The following is a 25,287-nucleotide window of genomic DNA, read 5'->3' as shown; positions in this document are numbered from 1 at the left end:
TGAAATTTTATATTCTAATGAATTTGACACTCTAGAAGAAATAGATAAATTTTTAAAATCATATGTGCTACCAAAATTGAACCAAGAGAATATAGAAAAACCTTAACAGACCAATAACAATGACATTTAAGAGATAATGAAAAGGATACCAACAAAGAAATGCCCAGAAAATCCAAATGCCCATATGAATTCACAGCTGAATTCTAATGATCATTAAAGAAAAATTATTGTCAATGTCACTCACATTTCATATTCTATGAAAATGAAAGGGATGTTTCCAAACTCATTCTACAAAGCTTATAAATCCCTGAAACCTAAACCAGATAAGTACACGTCAAGGAAAGAAAACTCAGACCAATATCCTTAGTGAAAATAGACATAAAGTCCTTAATAAAATATTACCAAATAAAATTCACTGACCCATTAAGAAGACTGTACTTCATGATTAAGTTGATTTCAATCTAGAGATGCAAGAATGGGTCAAATACACTAATCAATCACTATAAGGCATCATATACATAAATTCAAGGAGAAAAAAATCACACGATCATCAACAGATGCAGAAAAAGCCTCTAACAACACACTTCAATACCCACTCATGATTAAAAAAAAAATAAACGAAATAGGGATAGAAGGAACTTGCCTCAACATCATAAAGTGACAAAGTCAACATCAAACCACGTGAAGAAAAACTGAAAGCCTTTCCCCTAAAATCAAGAACAAGACCAATCCTATTTAATAACAGTTGGTATGGTTCAGATATGAGGTGGCCTTCAGAAGTTTTTGTGTTGATGCAGGAATAGTCAGACATGAAATGGTTAGATTATAAACTATAACCTATGCTAGTCCATCCTAGTTTTAATAAATTAACTGGGTGATTATCAGTAGGAGGGGGGAGGTTAGGTCACTGGGGACATGTTCTGGAAGGGTTCATCTTCCCTGTGGTCTCTTACCTTTATTCTCTCTGCTTCTTGGTCACCACGTGGATATTACTGCTCCTCTGCCATCTACTTCTATCATGATGTTCTGCCTCATGTTGGGCCCAGAGAAATGGAATTGGCTGACCATGAGCTGAACCTTTAAAACCTTCAGCCAAAATAATCTTTCCCTCCTCTAAGTTGTTCTCGTGAGGTATTTTGGCCACAGTGACAAAAAGCTAACACAGAATTTGGTACTAAGAAGCAGGGCTGTGACTGTGACTTAACATGTCAATGTGATTCAGAAGCCTTTGGAAGTGATTTGTGGGAACAGTTTGGAAAAGTTTGGAGATGCAGGGCAGAGAGGCCTGAGAATGTTGGAAGCAGAGATTCATGGATGATTCTGATGGAATTCAGAAGGCAAGAATGTCAACAGGAATGTATACAGTAAAGTTTGCTCATGAGGTTTCAGAGGAGAACAAGGATTCTATTGAGAATTAGGCTTAGAGGTCATTCATGTTATATTCTAGCAAAGAATATGTCCATATTTGCACATGTTCTAAGATTTTGCATGAAGTCTAAAATTTTGCAAATTTTAAAGTGATGTACTATTTAATCTGGCAGAGCACAGTATTCAAGCAGTGGCATGGATATGTCTGGCAGCTTTTACATGGATTTATTGTAAGAACTGGGAGCACAAAGCAAAGAAGGAAGATTTTAAAAACTTGTAATTTGCCTAAGGTGTCTAAAACTGGAGCCAAGAAAGGTGTGGTTGTTAAGGAAATTAAAACCATTAAAGAGATGCTAGATACTTAGCACAGAGACAACAGGAAAGATCCCTGAGGGCATCTAAGTAATCAAAAAGAAAACCCATTGAAGGCTCAAGGGTGTAGAAGTGAAAACTTGTTCAAGAAAAGTAGGGCCCTGCTCACACAGGAGTGCCCAGGAACTTGTTTCACCATGCTCAGCTGCTCAAATACTCAGAAACTCACAGCTATCGTCCCAGGAGGCCTAGCTACAGCTCAAGCTAGAAACCTTGTGCCATCCATGTGGTACTGGTTCTATAGAAATGCAGGATTCTCAAATTACAGGGTCATAGAAACTTTCACCAAGATTTCAAAGGAAGGCCTGGGAGTCCAGGCAAAGTATAGCAAAGTCAGAATCCCTGTTAGAAGCTCCTGAGAGGGTGACGCATAAAGTTATAAAGGTGAAGTCAAAATTGGAATGGTGACCTCCAGCATTAGAGATTCCAGTAATATGGATTGTCTGCCAAGGTATGCTTATGGCTGTGGACTTATCCAACTTAAAGGAGAGGGCATGGAGGCTGCACCTAGCAAGTCCATATTGGCAAGGCTGCCAAAACTCTTTGGAGTTCAAATCTTGCCAACATATTCCCTGACAGCAGGTGTGGAGGAAATGTTTACCTGGCTGGTTTCCATCTTGCTTTGACCCCATTCCTTCTTTCTCTGTCCCTATTTTTTCCTTTTGGAATGGAAATGTTTGTTTTGTACCATTACATTTGGATATATGTAACTTGCTTTTGATTTTTACTGGGACTCACAGCTCAGAGTTTACCTTAAGTCTCAAAGAGACTTTGGACTTGGGCTTTGGGACAATGCTGAAATTGTTAAGACTATGGGAACTCTTGGAAGTGGACTACACACATTTTGAATTGTAAGATAAGACAATCTTTTGGGCTATGGGGGACGAGGGGTTGAATATTATAGTTTGGATATGAGGTGTCCCCCAAAAACTCCTGTGTTAATGTGGGAGTATTCAGAGATGAAATAGTTAGATTATGAGAGCTGTAACCTAAAGAAGTATATTCTTGTTTGGATGGACTGTGTGATAACTGTAAGCATGTGAGGCCTAGATAAAGAAGGTAGGTCACTGGGAGCATGCCCTGGAAGAGTTCATCTTCCCTGCAGCTTCTTTCCCCTATTCTCAGTGCTACAATAACAGAGCAACACTCTACTGCTGTGTACTTCCACCATGATCCCTTCCACCAGAAGCCCTACTATGGGGGCTCAGAGCAATGGAGTCAGCCAACCACAAATTAAATCTCTGAAAGCAGGAGCCAAAATTAACCTTTTCCTTCTCTAAGCTTTTCTTATATTTTGATCATAGGGATAAAAAGAAGACTACCAATAGTACTTGAAATATTAGCCATAGCAAATAGGTCAGAGACGGAAACAAAAGGAACATAAATAATAAAGGAAGAAGTCAAATTGTCCCTGATTGCCAATGATATAATCCTATATTTAGAAGAACATAAAAACTCCACCAGTACACTTCAAGAGCTGATAAACAAATTCTGCAAAGGAACAGGACACAAAATCAACATATAAAAATCAATAGCTTTTCTATACACCAAAAATGAATACTGAGAAAAATAATCTGCTGGAAAACAGCCATTCATGATAGTTCCCCCACTCCTCACCCCCCCCAAAAAAAAAACCTTAGGAATAAGTCTAATCAAAGGGGCAAAAGACCTCTACAACAAAAATTACACAACATTGAAAAAAGAAACCAGGAAAAAAAAAAAAAAAAGAAAAGAAACTAAAGACCAAAAGACCTCTTATGTTCATGGATAGGCAGAATAAAGCACTGTTTAAATGGCTATACTAAGAAAAGTCATCTACAGGTTCAATGCAATACATCAAAATACCAATGATATTCCTCTCAGAATTAGAAAAAACATTCCTAAAGTGTATATGGAAGAACAAAAGACTCAAAAGAGTCAAAGCAATCCTGAGCAAAAAGAGTAAAGTTGGAGGCACTACAATACCTGACTTCAAACCAGAATACAGAGTCATAGGAACAAAAATAGTTTGGTACTAACAAAATTAAATTAAATTAAAATAAACAAACAAACATGTAGACCAGTGGAATAAAACAGAAGACACAAAGACAAATTCATACAGCTACAGTTTTCTGATTCTCTACAAAGGTGCCAAAACCTTATATTGTAGAAAAAACAGACTCTTTTAACAAATAGTGCTGGAAACAATGGATATTCATATGTAAAAGACTGAAACTAGATACCCATCCTTCATCCCACACAAAAGTCAACTCAAAATGGATCAAAGACACAGAAACTTAGAAATTGCTAAACATAAGGAAAATACTCCAACATATAGAAATAGGCAGAGACTTCTTTAATAAGATTCCCATAGCTCAGTAAATAATTCAAAGAATCAATAAATGGATGGTATCAAAATTTATATGAAAAAAAATTATAAACCTTTTACTAAAGTAGCTAAAAACTGAATAGCAATCCACATGGATGATCTAAGAATGACTGACTACATAATGACAGAAATTCAGATAGAAAGAAAGCAATCCTGGAGGCTCAGATATAAATTAGGAAGCTATTACAACAATCCAAATCAAATATAAAGATGGCCAACATGAGTGCAGTAACATTGAGAGTAAACATAAGCAGAAAGAGGCAAGAAACATTTAAGTCTAAAAACTTATTCAGAGATAAAAATCCAAAGTACCTGAGGCTTCAAGAGGAGGTGAGATATAGTGAGGACAAATGGTGATAGTGAGGACAGATGGTGAGAGCTATTAAGGGGAAGAATTTGAGGGGGAAAGATGGTAAGTTTAGTTTGAGGCATGTCTGATTTGATATACCTGCAAGACAACCACATGGAAATGTCCTAAAAGCAGCTAACATTCAGGAGAGCTGTGTGAGACAAACCACAGAGAGCATCAACATGCAGCCAGAAATTGAGGCAGTGAGAGATTATGTGACCCAGAGTAAGCACAGGAAGTGAAAGAGAAGAGTCTCTGAGGCAGGAGGCAAACGTCAGTGTACATAATGAGGTGGGGTCCAGAGGGTGAGGATAGTTATCAAAGACAGAACAACAGGTTGCCAACAGTTAACCTCCTCAATTGTGCTCCTCAGACATTCTAGACTGCTAACAAGTAAACCTCCAAGATCCTGCTCTTAGTCACCTATACTGGGAAGAAAGAAAAGACAATGACTAAAAGGGAGTGGAGGAGGTTCTGGGGACTACAAGAAAAGCAAGACCATGCCCTCCCACAAACACCCAGATCTGAGGCCCCAGCTCTTCTGCAGAAGTCTGTCTCTATCCCCTTCTTAAATAAAACTTGATTGCCTCAGTGTTTTCTTCTAACCCAGAGGAACAAAAACTCTTTCTTAATCTCCAAAGACTGGTATCACCTATAGAACAGAAACTTCTGGAATGCTCTCAAGTCTTAATGAGAATGAAGACTGACTAAAGGAGCAAGCAAAGGTACCTTTAAGGCACACAGCAAAGAGACTGCATATAACTTGGCCTTAGACACACAATCCAGTCTCATTCCCAGAAATGTGACCACCATGCCCTCACAAACAAGTTACTGTCATAACTCAAAGTCACCAAATACGCAAAATCATGTTATTCACCTTTATATTTTATTTAGCTTTTCCCCCCTTCCCTTTAGCTGAAATGCTTTCTACATTGTCTCCAACAAATCCCTATTCAACCCTAAAGACCCAGCTCAAAATATTTGCTATAGTCTTTATTCAATTAAGATCTGGCTTCAAAGGAACTTTTTTCTCAATCACCATCACAATGCATTGCATTGCCCTGAGACTAGTCTTTTCTACATCAAGGTTCTTCAGAGGAAGGCATCCTGAGCATTATGACTGCCTCAGCAGAGGCAGCCATTAAATCCTTGATACACTGAACAAATTTTGTGAATAAATGGAAGAAATCATAAGAAATTAACAGCTGCTTTCTCTGAGCCTCTAGTTTTTTATGTTAAAATAACTAGCCCCTTCTTCAATATGTTGAAGAGTAAATGGCATAATATACTGGAAGTGTTGTGTCTGGCACACAGAAGTACTTAATAAATTAAATGTAATAAACAGTATTTAAGTTAACTTGATAAATTATGTTAGAAAGTTTAAATATAATTAAGTAAAATCAAGCCTACAAGAAAATTTGGGACCAAATTATAAAAGACCTAAGGATCCTTCCTGCAGTTGAATTTCCAAAATTTACCCAGATAAATCCCCAAATGTTAAGGTCTGTCCTGGTCAGATATCTGTTATGTATACCAAAAATAATTTCTTTGTTCAGAGTCAACCCCACATGTCCTTGACACTTTGTTGTATTCCATTCACTTGGCAGTCTCCCAGTCTTACCACATTTCAGTTTGGGACTTAGGCAAATCATTGGAGTGAAACTTTTTCAGATTTTTTAAATGTGTCATTTTAGTGGAGTGAGGGTAAGAGAGGGTGGGATAATATAAAAGAAGCAGTAAGAGGAACAAAAGGGAGGGGGAAATGGCCAAGGTAGCAAGTACAGGTACTAGGAACCCCCAAACAAAAAGACCTTTCATGCTAGCATTTTAAACTCCAAACATGAGTTACTCAGTAGCCTACTTGGTCTTTCCAAAGCAGAACCGTCCAGTCTAAAAGTTCCTCCCAAGGATACAGAGCTCTTTTCCTGCCACATTCTAAAATGTAAACTAATATCCAAATACTATGGGTAATTGAACAAAGTCTATAAGATAGGACAGAGATCAAGAATAACAAAAGGGAGGGGGAATTCACTAAAGAAGAAAAATAATTTAGAAGGGGAGAAGATCTACAATTACTTTTCTCAGAGATTCAAGAAGATAAAAGAAAAACAGTATCATCAAAAATATCAATGAAGAGGGTTCCCAGAAATCAAAAAAATTGGAAAAAGTCAAGGAAAGCTTTTAGGAACTTAAAAGAAATAATATGAGAATAAAATGAGACAATCAATTAATTATTCACTTTAAAATTATTTATGTTATATAAATTTTACCTCAACAAATTATCTAAATGGTTATAATCAGCTAATATAACTTAAAAATCAAAGATTGGCTCTCTCATAGATTAGGCCTGAATGAATCCTGGAGATACAGATTATAAAATTGTAAAAACTTGAGAATCTGGAAGAATAAAATTGCTTCAAAGATATAGAACACTCAAAGAAAGAAAAAAAATTATGAGATAAATTCCTGAACATGTTTTAAAACCAGAAAAATTTGAAGAGTAATTTGGCCATATCTAGATAAATTTTAAATTTATTGAAGTTAATTTTATTGAAGTTAATTTTAAATTTTATTGAAGTTAATTTCCTCTAACATAGCAATTCAAACGCCAGGTAAGCAAGCACTAAATAAAATTTCAAACACAGGAACATTACAAGAAGACATGTGTAAAGATACTATACTACACAATATTATTTCAAATAAACACAAAAATAATAAATAACCTTAATTTTTAATCTGTAAGAAAGTAAATAAATAAAATGTTATAGGTATAAATTCACATACAGTCATGTGTCACAGAATAACAGAGACATTTCTTGAGAAAGATATGTATTTGTTAGGCAATTTTGTCACTCTACAAACATCATAAAGTGTATTTACATAGGTCTAGATATAGCCTACTACAGAGCTAGGCTATATGTGGCATGTGGATGTGAGTATGTGCATGCATGTGTCTGAATATATACATATATATATATATATATATATATATATATATATATATATATATATATATATATATAAGTCTAGTGCTACACACTGAATTATAAAATGCTAAGGCCTTCCCTGACACAGATCCTTGTGAGATACCAATATTAAAAAATCCTATGGCCACGATAAACAAAACAATACAAGATTAATTCAAGCATAAGAGCAAAGGATGCAGTCAAAAAACATAGTAGACACAGGATGCATGAGGCTGCTGCCTGTGTGACACAGCATGCTGTTTTACAGTCAAGTTTTTTTAATGAATAAAAGGAGTGCATTCTTAAAGACAAATATATAGTAAATACATAAACTAGCAACATAATCATTTATTGTCATCAAATATCAGGTATTAGACATAACTGTATGCCTTACACTTTCATAAACTAAAATACATGGTATCTAACAGTACAACAGTACAAATAGGCTTGTTTACACTAACATCACCACAAACAGATGAGGAACATACTCTCCTATGTTTACAATGGCTATGACATCACTAATTGACAGAAATTCTTTAGCTTGATTATATTTTTATGAAACCACCACCCAACATGTGGTCTCTTATTAACCAAAATGTTATGTGGTACATGACTGTACTTGACTATTACAGTCATGCTAACAATAAACTACATTAATTCACATAAGAATTACACATAGAGCGGCTAATATATACCAAATACTATTCTAGGTACTTGCTTTACAAATGGATCTACCTATAATAACATGGACAGAAGATGGATGTTCAGAATACCAATTATATGGAGAGAAGATTTTACATACAGAAAAACAACTCCTAAATAAGAAGGAAAATGAGGGGTTGGCACCAGATTTTTTTATGATTAATGCCCACAAGATTATGAAAGAAAATTATTTCCTCTTGTATTGATTTCCAGAGTTATCCAAAATATCACTCAGATGTAAAGGCAAAATAACCAGTTTCAGCTGTGGAAAAGCTAAGACATTTACTTTTATCCATTCATTCACAGTAAATTAAATTACATGAGGATATAACAAGGAAATGAAATAAGAAAGAAAATGCAACTAGAAAAGGGATCTAACTGCAAAGAGTAATAAATTGAAATTCCAAGAGAGAAGCACACAGCAGGATTCAAAAACAATCATTAGGATGAAAAAAGAAGGGAGCACTTCAAAGAAGTATCCAAGAGGGAAAAGGCAAAGGGGAAGGTGGAATTCCATACATTTGACTTGTTTTCGTTTTTTCTCAACCTTGCTACACTAGCACTTTGGGTTAGAAAATTTTTTGTTGTAGGGCACTGTGTTACGCATCCTATGATATCTAGCGTCATTTAGGTGCTGTCGACACTATATGTCAGTAGCACTTTCCAAACTAAGACAACCAATTTCTTCAAGGGGTATATGCCACCAATTGAGAATGTATCTCTTACAAAAATTGAAGGATACGATAAAACAAGCAATGCAAGAACAAATTAAAAAGGCATTTGGAAACTCATGAAAAAAAACAACGAAAAAGCTGTATAAGAAAATGAAAGTAAGCCAGGCATGGTGGTACCTGCCTGTAATCCCAGAGATAGGAAGAATAGCACAAGGATGCCAAGTTCAAGGCTAGCAACAGCCTGTCTCAAAATTTAAAAAAAAATAAAAATAGAAAGGATTGTGAATGTAGCTCAGTGGTAGAACAACCCTAGGTTCAATCTCCAGTACAGAAAAATAAATAAATAAATAAAGGAAATCAGAGCTTATTTACATTATTTCCTATAAAGAAAATTCCCAGTTATAATAACAGAAATACCATAAGTTGTGACTACATGTCAACCAATTTTAAACATATGGACTATTTAATTACAGTTGCATGACAGACTGAACAAATCATCCACCTGGACACAGTAAAAGTACAAATAAATAGGCAATGCAAATAATGGGATACTAAAAATAATATAACTTATTAGGAAGAGCAGGTAATAGAATATGACTATATTAAAAATTATAAAATCAAGGCAACCTGATAAAAACATATATTATTTTGAAAAAAGATGAAAACAACCATAAATATTTAAGAGTTTAAAAATACTTAAGCGTTCAATATAGGAAGTAGAGGGAGAGAGATGGGTACAGCAAGGACTATGGTCCTTCATTATAAACCCTTCCACATCAATTGATTTTTAACTATACGCAAATATTACTTTTTTTTTTAAAGAGAGAGAGAATTTTTATTTTATTTGTTTATTTTTTTCTTAGTTCTCGGTGGACACAACATCTTTGTTTCTAGGTGGTGCTGAGGATCGAACCCAGGCCCCACGCATGCCAGGCGAGGACACTACCGCTTGAGCCACATCCCCAGCCCAACAAATATTACTTTGATAGAAATTTTTTTTTTTAAGGAGAGACAGAGAGACAGAGAGAGAGAGAGAGAGAGAGAGAGAGAGAGAATTTTTTAATATTTATTTTTTAGTTTTTGGTGGACACAACATCTTTATTTTATTTTTGTGTGGTGCTGAGGATCGAACCCAGCGCCCTGCGCATGCCAGGTGAGCACGCTACCACTTGAGCCACATCCCCAGCCCCTTTGATAGAAATTTTAAGTAATTTTTTAAGAAAATCAGCAACTACCCTTTATAAGAAATCATTAATTAAATAAGTTAAAATAGAACAGTATTGCCAATCAACATACTGAAATTTTCTATAATCTAATTTTGTAAGTGCTATTAAAGAGACATGGATTCAACCTATTCAAAAAATATTTAGGAAAAAAAAAAAAACACCACAAATATTGAATAGGCAAAACATCTGCAAACATCAAAGCAAAGTTTGACCCAATCAGCAATGGAGAAATATTCTTTTGAACTGAGCAGTGTCCTGTTCTATTTTTGGTAAATTAGTTTGGAAAGTGTAAATAAACTAGAAATATAGGTACAACCATCAGTTAGGAGACTACTGCTCAAGTTTAAGAGCAAAATAATAAGCAGTGTATAAGCAGACTGTGATGGTGATTTCAGAATGAACAGAAGAGGATGATATCAGGGTGGAGATGATGATAATTAGTTTGGAACAATGATATAAACAAATGTTTACTGTGCCTTAAAATATCATTCTAGGCATTTGATAGTATTATTTCATTTATTCCTTATAATAACACTATGAAGAAAGTAGCACTTTATCTTCATTTTATACATGAGAAAATTTAGATTATTAACCTGCCCAAAGTTAGTAAAAAGTAAAATGATACCTGAGAGAAATGGCAAAAACGAGTGGATAGAGGTAATACTGAATGTTAGTATATTAACCTAGCTCAGAATAATATAGAGCCCCATATATTGACCCAGTAATCATATCCCTTCCCATATCATTAAGGAATTGAGGCAGAAGTAAATAAAGCAGAGTTCACTGAAGGTAAAAGAAAACTAGAAGGAAATTTTAAATCCCATAATTATATTTATGACAGATAAATATAAAGAAAAAAAATCATGCAGTACTGCAAAGTTCCCTGTAAAAGACATAGGAAACCCCAGCTACCTAAGGTTACTATGAGCCAGATCACCATTTCTTATAAAATAGTAGAGAGGAAAAAAAAAAAAAATTATTGGATCTGTATTTTCTTTAGTATAAAAGAATGAATGAATAAATAAATAAGGCAAGCTTAGTCTATGTTTCATTTAATAAAATGTAGCATTTAATTGTAAAAATGTGCCAAAAGAAATATCCTCTTAGACTTTAATCTTCTGAATTTAGCATTTTGCCAGTTAGAAAAGACTGATATCTCCTGACAACTTAAAAATTTTTTCTGTCCTCCTATACCTTCTAATCAAACAAAACATGCTTTCACCTATTCCTAGGAGACTATACTTTATATTTTTTATGTTTCTTCCAACTAAACAAATGGCCATTAATTTCTAACTTCTTGTTACATATCTGAAAGAAGGGTTAGCTTCTTGGAAAATTTTATGATTAAAAGAAATTAAAATTATCTTCATTGGAATTCCATACTTCAAAAATTAATATCAAAACACAAAATTTGCCAGGCATGGTGGTGTACACCTATAGTCCCAGCAGTTCAGACTGCAAGTTCAAAGCAAGCCTAAGCAACTTAACAATATACTGTATCAAAATAAAAAATAAAAACTGGCTCAGCGGTGAACTGTTCCTGGGTTCAATCCCTAGTACCAAAAATAATAAATAAATAAAATTTAAAAAGCACAAAATTTATGAAAAAAATATATTCTACTACATAAAATAATTTAAACAGAAACATTATTCATAATTATTAATCTACATTTTAATAAACCACTACACTTGCAATATTATAAAGTTTTAGTTAATGTAACACATTAATCTGTTGACACCTGTAATGCAACCTACTTTACAAAAGAAAAACTACAAATGAGCAGCACGGAGAAATATCTTTCTAAATATTTTAAAATTCAAATTAAAGTCTGAAAAAAAATACTACAAAGTATGAAGTAGAAATCTAAAGCATAAACTCTCTAGAAGAAGCATTAAAAAAAAAAAATGAAGAGGTACACCTAAAAGTCAACAGAGTACATAAAATGGAATACTAAAACACACATGCTTCAACAGAAAAGGAGGCAAGAGTAATAGGATAAATAAAAAAATAATGAAATTGGACACTAAAACCAGTCATATCAATAATCATATTTGATAATGAATTAAACATTCTAGGCTTTCAACTACAAAAAATAAAAAGTGGGCAAAAAGAATTGAGAGAAGTCTTCTGAGATACTCGAGCCAGTTACCAAAGGCTTAAGGTTCTCTGAAAAGAACTGGAAAAATTCCAGGCCTTCAAAGCAGACTAGAGAGAAGCAGCAGGGCCAACTTTCCCTTTAGAATAGTGTTATGAACAGGAAGTTTGTGTTTTCCCAAAATTCATATGTTGAAACTCTAATCCCCAATGTGATGGCATTTGTAGATGGGGCCTGTGGGAGGTAATTAGGTCATGATGGTAGAGCCCTCACGAAAGGATCAGAGCCAGTAGACACACAGAACTTGCTTCTTTTGTTTTTTTTTTTTTTTTTTTTTCCTATCTGTTCTCTGTCACTTGAGGATACAGCAAGGTGTCTATTTACACTCAGGGAAGAGAGACATCACCAGGAACTAAATCTGCAATCACCTTGTTCTTTTATGTCCTGGCTTGCAGCACCATGAGAAATAAATTTCTGTTGTTTAAACAACCTATGGTATTTTTGTTAGGGAAACCTAATGTGTTCTTCAAACTTCTCAAATTCATTGTACTTGTCACATTAAGTTAGCAAAAATTTAGGGCCTAGTTTTCCCAATAATGGCATTTATTATTTATTATTGCCTATTATTGGTTACATTTGTTAAATGTAAACATGTTTGCTTGTTATTACTATGTTAATTCTAGACCCAATACAGCAAAGTGACCTTTGTGGTAGTCCCCTGAACACTGTTATAAAACTATTAAATCAAGACCTAAATTTATTTTCATAAATTCAATTTCTTTTTACATATATACATGTGTGTAAACGTAATTTTTTTAATTGTAGTTGGACACAATACCTTTATTTTATTTATTTATTTTTATGTGGTGCTGAGTGTCCAGCGAACCCAGCAGTGAACCACAACCACTGAGCCACAACCCCAGCCCCTCATAAGTTCAATTTCTAATAAAAATAATCAGCCTTATACTATTAATTTAAATATGACTATCAAATATATTTACTTATTTAAAACAAACTCCTATATTTTTACTCAGGATTGATATGTTTTAGCAGACTTTTCAACCATGTATTCATTTTTTTCCTCTCCTTAAGAAGTACTGGTTTGATTTTTAAAAAGACAAAACAAAACAAAATTGCTTGTTATCTATAGAATTCAAAAGTTGTCTGGATATGATAGAAATGCTTAATTGAAGCCAATAAAGGATTTCTATATGTCCACAGGCATAATGGAAAAGTTCTATTAAAATCAATAGACCATTTCAAAAACAACTGACCACTCTGTATGTGAAAGAAAACCCCTGTTGCCAAGTACTGGCACATTCCTACTAAATAGTAAGGATTTACTGATCTGTGAGGCAACCCATTTCATACCAGCTACTTCAAATAATGATAAGAACAAAGACTGGTTGTTTTGGCAAGTTATTTTTAACAATATTTTTTGTCAAATATTTTTGACAATATTATTGGCAAATACTAGAATAACCAGCATTTACTTGTTTCAATCTTTATTTTTTCTGAGTAATATATAGATATCACTAATTACTTAAGGTAGAAATCAGCAACCTTTTTCTCTAAAGAGACATGGGTTAAAATTATAGGCTTTACAGTTGATTAGTTTTGTCAGAACTAATCAACTCTACCCCTAAAGCACAAAAGGAGCCACAAGACAGTAAGTGTATGAATAGTTCTTGCTGTGTTCCAATAAAACTTCATTTACAAAAACAGACAGCATGCCATATTTGGCTCACTGGTCATATTCTGCCAACTTTACTTAAGATAAAGCTATGCTATATAAGCTATTTGTTCACAAAACCCAGACTCAAAAGATAAGTCCTTCCTCTTGAACAATGAATTTAGTCTCAATAAAATATTGCACACATTTAATTTTTGAGGAAGGCATCCCATTACACCTTAAGTTGAAATCCTTATTAACAAAAATGAAAGACAAATACATAATAACAATGTCACATTTAAACAATATATTACCGGCCTTCAGCTTCTGAGACTTATTAAACTCATGTCCATAGTATATGAGACTGAATATTGACAGTTTTCTTCTACCAATTTTCTTTCTATTCTTCCTATACAAGTGAAATAATGAATATTAAATATTCTTTCTTCCTGTGCCATTATTTCATGTTTAACTTAAGGATTACAAAAAGCCAGCATGGTGGGTGCATGCCTGTAAACCCAGTGGCTTGGGAGGCTGAGGCAGGAGGATTGCGAGTTCAAAGCCAGCCTCAGCAAAAGTGAGACACTGAGCAACTCTGTGAGACCCTCCCCTTTAAATAAAATACAAAATGGGCTGGGGAGGTAGCTCAGTGGTCAAGTACCCCTGAATTCAATCCCCAGCACCAAAAAAAAAGAAAAAAAAAGAGATTACAAAAGACTAATGAAAAAATATGATTTAATAGGAGATTCAAAAGCCATAAGATAACCCTCTCAACAGAGGGGTTTTTTTCTTTTTTGCCTTGAGACAGTGTCTTACCAAATTGCTTATGGAATTGCTAAGTTGCTGAGGCTAGCCTTGGAACTTGAGATCCTTCTGCCTCAACCTCCCAACCTATTGAGATTACAGGTGTGAACCACAGCACCTGGCTTATAGAGGGTTTTCTAAAATAAACAGTATCAACTTTTTCCAAAAGTGACACATGATCAGAAATCTATTACCTCCGTTAACTGGCAATAATAACCAGACTTGAATTTAAATAGCAAAAACAGTAAGTATCTACTGAGTGTTTAACAAATAAAAAGCAGCACTCTAAAAACTCTGTATTTTGCCATTGAGCCTCATAACTGTACTATGAGGTGTACTACAATTGACACCATTTTATAAATAAGCCAACTTAGGCAGGGAGCATTAAGAAACATGTCAAAGGTTACAGCTGATTAGTGGCAGACCCAGGACTGACCTCAGCTCAGGAGAACTGGACTTCAGAGTCCAGTGCTCTCAACCACCAGCCATTCTGTTCCTCAAGATGTAGATGTAAACCTAACTGAAGATCAGCAATAGAGAGGTGCTTTTGTAACTATTCCCTTAGTTTCTAAGTAATCCTTCATGATACAGTTTTGTAATAAAATTCTAATTAATTCAGTTTTGTAATAGAATTCTAATTAATTAATTCTAATATCAATGTTTACCTATTCAAAATAACCTAATTTTTGATCTTAATCACAAACAGACTGATTAAAACTCTTAAGCCCATTCCTCTCACAATGCTGATTTTTTTTTTTTTTTTTGGTTCTGGGGATGGGATGCAGGCCTCACACATGCTAGAAAAGTGCTCTTCCTCTGAGCTTTACCCCCAGTCCACAATACCAACTTCTTATTGCCCACTGGTCCATATATATTGGGAACTCAGGCAAAGAGAAAAAAAAAAAAAAAAAAAAACTGGAGGAGGAAGGTACTTGCTAAGCAGGCCATAATAGCAACAAGCAAGTTGAATATAACAAAAACACAAATACTAGCCTATTTTTTCACAGTGCTTGTCTTAGATACATAGATATCTATAATCATACATGTTTCCATTACTTTTGTTTAAAGAATTAAAGCAATACCAAGAACTAGAAATAGATTAATATACATACATGAAACTACTATGATAAAGTAAAATACTTTAAAGACCCACCAACAGTCTAACTGAATTTTATTTTCCATGAGAACACAGTGAGACAATAACCCAAATCATGTGAACAAGTTAACCAATATAATGGCACTAATAAATTTAATAATACCAATTTTAAACTAATATTAATTTATAACAAAATATAAGAAAGTTATTAAATACAGTACATAAAATACTGTACATTATCTCATAACATGACTATTCTTCAATGTGTCACAGCAGATATCAGCAATATGATTAAACCAATAAGAAACTGCAATAAATAAATAAATAAATAAGACTTGCAATCCCCTTGTACTGTAATTAGTGTAGTTAATGTAAAATACTGTACATTATCTCATAACAAACATGACTGTTTCTTCAATGTGTCACAGTAGGTGTGACCAATATGATTAAACCCATAAGACTTGCAATCCCCTTGTATAAGCAAATACATACTATTACTAATTATGGAATGCCATATAATGTAGGAGAATGAGATTTACAAGGTGAAAGTCCTTTATAAACATAAGATTATCACTGAAAATAATATTTTTAAAGAATATTAAATAAATCAAAAAGTACAAATAGCCAATAAAAGAGCCTCAATTTACTCAAATTCATCATAATTCTAATAGTATCACTGAGTAAAAAATTCAAAATATGTCCAGTAAAACCAGAACTATTTCAAGTGTGAAGCACAGATCAATACCAACTCACAGCTGTGTTACTGAATCATGATGGGATAAGTGCAAACACAGAAGAAAGCATGTAGAAACTTTTAGAGCAATCTGACATGGCCACAGGCTTCATAGTTTAACAAAGTATTAAATTCAATCTCATTATCCTATACTTGTTAAATGAAATATATGTAACATTGTTCTCTTTTTCATGATGTCAAATCAACCATACAAACTCCCATTTTGTTATAAACAAATCTTTCAATTGTGAAATATCAATGTAAAAGAAGTCAATAACTGCCAGAAAAATTAATGAGCACAAAAGCAGGTGTTTTGTGCAGCAAAGAACAGCCAAAGATATGCTTATCAAGGAAGTTAAATGTTATTTTGGGTGGCTACTTTGCACCAACAAAAATATAAACACAGACATGAAAAGGAGCACTGAAATTTCACAGTACTGGAACAGCCATCATGTTTTTTATATGTGTAAATGAAAAGTTCATTATCAATTTTTAACTATAAAAGAAACACTTAACTCATACATATATGCTTAAAAAACTCCTGATGAATGTATGACTAATTTAATTAAACGAAGAAGGAAAATGATAGTAAACAAAGGAAATAAGCACATCCAGATGAAATAGTCAAAAAAATTATTAGCAGCAACCAAACTAAGGGAAAGGCACATCCTAATCTTGCTCAATTCCAAAATGTAGCAACCAAAGAAGATTCATATGGAACCTAGGAACTAACCCTAACCCATCCATCTCCAAGAAGCAAAACTGAGAAAAGAAATCAATCAACATAGTCCTGAAGAAATCTCATGTGCTGTGGTTTGAATAGAGTTCATCTCCTCTGAAACTCACACTGGAGTTTAATCCTCATTATTAAAGAGGGCGAAACCTTAATCCTACTGTGGTGTTCAGGGATGGGGCCTTTGGGAAGAGACTGATTAGGCAAGGTTCTAATATATGTTTGAATATTGGTAGCTTTTTATTTGAAGAGATATACCAGAAGTCATGCATATACATACACGCATGTGCTCCTTGTCTCTTGCCATACGATGCTCACCACCACCATGGGATTCTGCCAGTAAGATGGCCATCACTTCAGATGCAGACATTCAGAACCATGAGTCAAAATAAATCTTTAATTTAAAACTTACACAGTCTGTGATATTGTGGTATTAGCAACAGAAAATGGACTAATACATCACTGTTATCCATTTAAAGTGAACCCTTCTATAGAAATCAACAGATAAATGGAGAAAAATTCATGGCAAATCCCTAGAAGTAGAAGCTCTGCATATCAACTTGGGCTCTTAGCACAGGCTAAAGGGTTACCAGCATTTGCCATTCCGCATATGGTGAACTGAGCTGGAATACTGAGAACAAGCCTATTTCATGTGTTCTGTGTCCTAAACAGAAACAAATACACAGTTCTTTCTGGTCTTCATAACTTACAGCTAAGGAAACAACGACCTATGCTTAGCAGTGTTCTAAGGTAAAATCCTGTGGAATGGAACCCTACATGAGCTTACCAGACAGCAAAGTTCCTAGCTGCCTACTTTTGTGCCTCATCAAAGGTCCTAGCATGAATTATGATCTCATCATCATAACTCCTTTCTAATCAGGGACCTACAGCTATAAGCAATTCTGAAATATAAAATTTTTTTAAATAAGGAAAAAAATTTAAGACTTTGTGGTATATCTTATAAAACATGAAATGTGTTAAGGAAATAATCAGGATGTAGGACAAACTACACTAACTTAAACTTCTGAAAATAGTTTCCATTAACATTGCTTTGAAAGAGAATATTTCAAAAACAACAGTTGGTTGTGTCAAGCAAAGAAATTTTATCAACATATTTCAAAATTTACTTCTAATTAAATACAAATACACACTTTTAATAGTGATCATTATTCATACTATCATTAGCTATCTCTCTTAATAATTGAATTCTATCAACAAGGTTGATATGAAAAGACTTAATTCTTTCCTTACACAGGCTTACAGAATTATAAGGCATCAAAGTTTTTAACCAATTAGAAAAGACAATATATATATATATATATTTTTTACTTCTCTGGATCTAAAAGTGGAATGAATATATTTACAGCAAAAAGAAGAATCACCTCATTAATTTTATCACAAAATCTATCAACTTTCTGCATACTTTAACTTATATTAGTCCCTATATCTCTGTTAAAACAAATCAATTACAAACTCATTATAAAATGTTGACTTAATTTGTTTGGCAAATTTTTCTATCAATACTTATATTTAATGTTTCATATTTAATGTTTCACATTAAATACTTTACAAAATCCATCTTTATTAACTTTCAAACTCTGCATGGTCCCATTTAAGAACTTAGTAAAGTAAAAATGCTTTTTAATTAAGATCTTCACTATTTATGACAGACTGCATTTTCAAAGGCTGCATCTGATTTTTTAAATTTGAATTTTTATATTTAGAGGAATTATTGGGAATATGGGGAAAATTTTTTAAAAACCTTCAGATACTGGGCTGGGGTTATGCCTTAGAGGCAGAGTGCCCGCTTAGCATGTATGAGGCACTGGGTTCAATCCTCAGCACTATATATATGTATGTGTGTGTGTGTATATATACACACACACACACACACACACACACATACACACACACACACTCAATATAAAACTTGAGATCTTTCCTTCACTTTTTTTTCCAAGTCTTCCAAACTCAGGGTATATTTTATACTTGCAGCACATGTGAACTAGGACTAGATACATTTTATGTGTTCAACAGTCAAATATAGCTAACATCTACCATATTGGACAGTATAGCCTTAGTTTATCTCATCCTTATGTTCTTTCAATCACTAGTTACAGGCAAATTACTTCAAACATGTATTTATAGCTTGGTCTTTATTCATACAAAATTAGTATTTCCTATGCCTAGCTGACATCTTATTTTAGATGACTCAAAGGCACCTCGCACTCTAATATCCTATATCAACTCATAACCCACCCACCAAAAACGTAGTCATCTTCTAAAAGTCCCCATCTAACTGAATTGTAATGGATTCCCAATATACAAACACACACCTACAAGTCAACTCCTGATACCACCTTTGTCACTCCCATACACAATCCATCAAAAAAATTCTGTCCATTTACCTCATAAATGTCTCTCAAATCAATCACTATTCTCTAGCAACCATCAACATCTACTCTCAGTTCCATTTTCTTCAGTGCAAGGACACATCAAAACTTAACTATGATGTTTCCCTGCTGACTTTTATTAACTTCAGAATTAAACACAAAAACTGAATATGGCCTACAAGGTCCAAGCTACATGATCTAGCCCCTAAGTAGTTGTCCATCTCTTTCTTGCCCTATAGCCCCCTGGTCCTTCAGACTTTTGTACTCACCATGCTCCCTACCACTTTGTGACCTTTGCAGATGCTGCTCTCCCCTTATTTAATCTTTCTCGGGGAAGCATTCTTAGACCACCATGAAGAGGTCAAATTCCCTTTTCCTAAGGATATATGGAACAATGTTTCTTCTCTTTATATTTTGTAACAGATGCAATATTTTTGAATATATAATTAATGACTCCCTCCATAGACTACATGGTCTTTATTCATACAAAATTAGTATTTCCTAATGCCTAGCTGACATCTTATTTTAGATGACTCAAAGGCACCTCACACTCTAATATCCTATATCAACCCATAACCTACCTGATTATACTAAATAATTGCCTGCCACAACACAATGTCCAATAATTATTTCCTGAATAGGTGCAATGAGGTATCTGCTCTGCTTTTTCCCCAAAGACACAATATTGAGAAGACATATACAACAAACCTTGCTCACACATCATTTGTACTAGAAAGCTTTCAAGACTTCCCAAATCTGGATTTTCTGCTCTCAGATGTGTTACCACAACACCCAACAAGTAAAATACCAGCGTCTAACATGTTTAAATTCTGCCTGCCATGCATCACTACATTCTAGCAACAAACACAGTGTGCCTTGTATAGAGGAGGCATAAAAAAATTACTAAATGTATTTCAATGTACCATTATTGTATTTGGTTACATACTTCATATTGACTTACTTTTGTGAAGATATTATATCTTCAGTATAACTATATTGAGATGAGGGTACCTATTTTGTCTCTACTTCAAAGGCTATAAAACTGCAATGCATGTGAGAAAACCATATGCACACACACAGACTCACACCCATTAAGTACAAATGTGAACCTGATAGGAGCTACAGTACTGAGATACATGTAAGGCTCTATGTCTAGCCCAGGAGCATTATACATTTCTTTCTTCTCTCCACCACCAAAGTGTTTCTTTTCGGCTATCAGTATCATTGATTTGACACTCTTATTAATACTTTACATCATTACTAAACATTTCCTGCCACTGCTTCTTTGCTTTTCTTTGTTGTTCTATGGCTTCACAAGAGTGTCCCAAATTTTTACATTAAAAACTTTGCATTGTGAGGAGCACAGTCTACTCCTTCAAAAAATTATCTGGCTGGGTGCAGTGGCACATGCCTGTAATCCCAGCAACTCCAGAGACTGAAGCAGGAGGATGGCAAGTTCAAAGCCAATCTCAGCAAAAGTGAGGCGCTAAGACTCTATCTCTAAATAAATTACAAAATAGGGCTGGGGATGTGGCTCAGTGGTTGAGTGGGTTGAGTGTCCCTGAGCTCAATCCCCATACACACCCTCCCCCGCAACCCCGCAAATAAAAATTATGTGGAAGTGAAGTATTCTTCAGCTACTTCCAGATCATATACCTTTCAAAAAAAAGAATTTTTAGACTGATATGTCTTAACTATAACGTAAGTCAAAATGCCAACATTCTTTTATCAAAAAAACATAAGCTAAAATAAATTTACATAGTCATATTTTTATGGTTCTTGAAATGTGGCCATTTTTAGTTGAGTAAGCAAATATTGCTGTGTGATAATTATTTTCAATCTACTGAGGTAGGAAGGTTTTTTAAAAACCTTCTTTATGCTTGAAGCACTCAAGTCTACAAGCAGTTAAAACCAGATTTATAAGTTAGTCACCAAAAAATCACTGCAAATAGGACCTTAAAACCTGAACAACTTAATAAAATATTTTTGGCAGTTTACAATATCAATACAAGCAGCAAGGCAATATGTGAGACATCTTGAGACAGAATGTCAACTAGGCAGATAATCTTTGCGCATTTTAATTTTGTAAACTTACAAACAAAAGAGATAATTGCAAAGATTCATTAAAGAAAGAAAATATTTCAAAATAGAAGTATGTTTCCAATAATCTTTCCTGAAAACAAAATAAAAAGCAACTGGTTTCTTCTAGTGTTCTTCAGCATCTAAAAGTTGTTATAATGGTTCTGATCCTTTCCAAGTAAGTATACTAAGAGAATATATATCAAAGTGGTAATGAAATGCTATTTCATAATTCCTGATTAATAAAAAAAACTGCATTTAATATATAACCTTGTTAAAAATAAAACTTATATTTGTAATTTGGGAAAGGGAAAGTCCTTTAAGACAAGAGAGCAGTAATTCCTTCATAATCCATACTGCCACTGTGTTCCTTATTTCTTGTATCCCATGATTGATCTCCTTCAGAATAATATTTACTTTATTTTATTTTTTTCTAGTTGTAGACAGACACAATACCTTTATTTTATTTTATTTTTATGCAGTGCTGAGGATCCAATCTAGTGCCTCACACATGCTAGCAAGTGCTCTACCACAGAGCCACACCCCCAGCCCAGTGCTGCATTTTTATGAAGACTTTTATAAGCTATAATCTTTGTTGATTTTCATAGATGAAAACGAAGATAGATATGAATTTGGGGCAGAAGATATCAGCATAGCAGTACACCAGTAATTAAAGGGAGAACACTCAAAGACCTCTATCTTCTTGATCCCTTCCAACTTTACCTTCCTCACAAAAAGAAAAAACCAAAGTCAAAAACCTGGAGCACTTTGTGATTAAACCTCGAATATTAGTAAACTGAGGTTTCTTTAAAAAAAAAAATTGTTCAGAATAAAATGAAAGCACTATTTCTAATGCTACCTTATAGTCTTCAACTTAAGACTGCTAAATAAAGCAAAAATATACAATATTAGGCCTTACTTTTTCAGATATTTTTAGACTTAAAAAAGTAAACCTAAACAGCAATTAGGTGATCCACTGCCAGGCAAAGGTTTTCTTGATTCTAATTCAAACAAACAAACAGAAAAGTTAATTTACATTTCACAAAATGCTTTAATCCAATTTTCCCTTTTAAAATGTGTTATTTTTAGTCAATTTAAATTAGAAGTGGTCATCACAGCTCAGTGGAAATTAGTACTGAATATTTATTCTAGATATTTGGGCCCTTAGTACTGCCAATTTCAACTGAGCAAATTACTGATATTCTCTACACTTCAGTTTCCTCATCTTTACACTGATGAGAGAGTTAAGTTATACAACAGCTTTTCAAAAACACGAAAGCCCTGATTAGATCCCTGACACATTTCTAGAATGGAAGAAAAAATGTTTTCAAAATGTTTATATCCCTAATTGCTGTTAGTAGAAATACACAATAGCCCCTAAAGAGGAATGAAGAAAACTAAAGGCAAAAGTAGTACTACTACCTAGACAAATACTAAGTAAAACATTTCCCCTCTGTAAAGTTATTCTATGCATGTAATTAAGCATTATAAAGTACCAAGCTACCATTTAATGAATTATTTAAACATAAGCACCACACTGCAAAAGTCCTGGAAATTTAAGTTCAATTCAGCAAAATCTAATACTTGTGTGCTACCAGCCATTAATGGAAAAACAAAGCAAATAAAAAATTACTGCAAAGTATGCCAGGGTACCTAATTTTTAAGTTATATTTTTAAATAAAAATTTGTGTAGAGATTATACTGAATATTAGAGACCTAAAAGGAAAATAATTACTTAAAACTAAAAATAACAGTATACTTGAATAATAGGTTAGACTTTTACCTCCCCCTAAATCTCACATTTTGAGAAGCATAAGCTTTTAAACACTAAATATTTCCCTAGTCTATTATCTTAAGTGACACTGATTAGATAGATTTACTAATAGTGAAGATATTTTAGCATTTTTTAGGTCCTACAATAAACACATACTTTTTAAAAAAATGTTGGCTTTCTTTTTTGTTTATAACAATAACAGAGAACCTCAAGAAGAAACTCAGCATGTCAGAACTGGAATGAGCTGGTCAAAGCTGTTCTCTGTCCAAAATTTCCCTTCCAGTATTCTCTGCCTAAACCTTTGAGATTTTGTATTTTAACACAGTAAGTCTCTAAATAAAGGCCTAGTATAAGCCATCTTAAAGCCTAAGAGAACTTCATCTCTTTTTCCACACATGCCTTGACTAATGTTTAATATCCACCAAGAATTACACAAAACTCACAAACTCCTAGATAATCTTAGCCCTCCAGATTACTACTACCTTTATCAGTCACTGCCATACAGAAGTAGCCCAAACTGGTGGAAAAATATATATATAAAGTTAACTTGCAATACTGTGTGGCAAATGCTACAGTATAACACTGCTGGAGATTTATAAGATATAATAAAACAAGAAAAGACTCTGAAGAGTGGACAGAGGTCCAACCTGGGAATTCTGAAAGCCAGGGGTATTCCAAGGTCAACTCTATCAGACTTTATTGAGAACTCCTTGTCATTGCAGCTACACAGAAAAATAAGACATGATTCTCTGCCCTAAAGGAGCTTAGCAGTCCAAAGAAAAGAAATCTTTGGGATCTAATAAAGAGACTAACCTTTCTAGAGGAGATGGGGTTATTTTCCAAAGCAGCAAAGGACTTGAGTTTGTAAATAAAATTCTATTGCTAGTTTGAAAAACTAAGGCTTAGTCTAATCAGGAATGGGGAAAAACTCAAATAGTGATCCCAGATTATTCAATACTACTTTATGAGGTAAAGAAACTGGGAAAGATTCCAGATAAAAGAACAAAAATAAAAATAAATGAGTTTGACTTTACACTTTGGTGTGCCAATGGTGTTCTGCAGAAAAGGGGGGGAAAAAAAAAGGAAGAAAGCTGTAGTAAAAAAAAATAATAATGCAAAAGGGTTAAAGCACCAGTTTTGGAATCAGACTCTATAGTGCACTTTTGAATCTTACCATTTTCTACACGTGTCATTAGGGAGTTCCTCAAGGACTCTTTGCCTCAGTCACTGCACCAGTGAAAGGGGCTGAACAACAGTGTCTGTAAAGCCACAGGCAGTATCTCCAAAACACAGGTGTGATTATCACTCTACTAATCAAAAATTTTCAAAACCAGACATCTTTTAAGAACTGGCAGTCTCTGTGGGCTACCTTCTTCCTTTGGGGTCTTAGATCCTAATTGAAAACCCTCCTACTAACAAGAACCATGATCCATATCCATTTTACAAAACAATAAGCATTTTCTATGTCTAGAAAGTCTTTTATCATGCTTCAAAGTCCACTTCTCTAGAAAATTAACTTCCTTCAATTCCACAGCACACTTTGTCTCTTCTCTATAGTTTACCACACTATTTGTGTTTGATCTTTTAATGCCTTCGTCTCCCTTTCCATTAAGGTAGTTATTTCTGAGAGCCTAGGCAAATCCTTTTCATCCCCTTCGCTACCGTCAGTCCAGGTTGCGCCTATGCAAAGCTGGGGAAAGCGTTACTGAAGGTAAAGTGGATGTTTACAACGATAATGGACGCAGACTCAGAAAATACTTAATTTCGCATATTTTTTAATTGCCTTCGGATCCTAAAATCTTGACAGGAAACGTGTCTGAAAATCAGAACAACGCCATTCCTTCAAGAAAAGTTCTGCGGAGCATCCCCCCGCGAGTTGATA

The 25,287-nt window shown here is 34.0% G+C and overlaps 1 protein-coding gene across 3 annotated transcripts in view; it reads right to left on the bottom strand.

Annotated features, from left to right (window-relative positions):
• The window catches only part of Tdrd3 (tudor domain containing 3), a 116,771-nt gene that overhangs the window by 90,749 nt on the left and 735 nt on the right, over positions 1-25,287 (bottom strand). The gene's annotated exons all lie outside the window — the stretch shown is intronic.

The sequence above is a fragment of the Callospermophilus lateralis genome, chromosome 12 (genome assembly GCF_048772815.1).
Source record: "Callospermophilus lateralis isolate mCalLat2 chromosome 12, mCalLat2.hap1, whole genome shotgun sequence".
NCBI lineage: Eukaryota > Metazoa > Chordata > Mammalia > Rodentia > Sciuridae > Callospermophilus > Callospermophilus lateralis.
The sequence above is the reverse complement of the archived record's forward strand: the minus strand, read 5'-3'. Positions and strand labels throughout refer to the sequence as shown.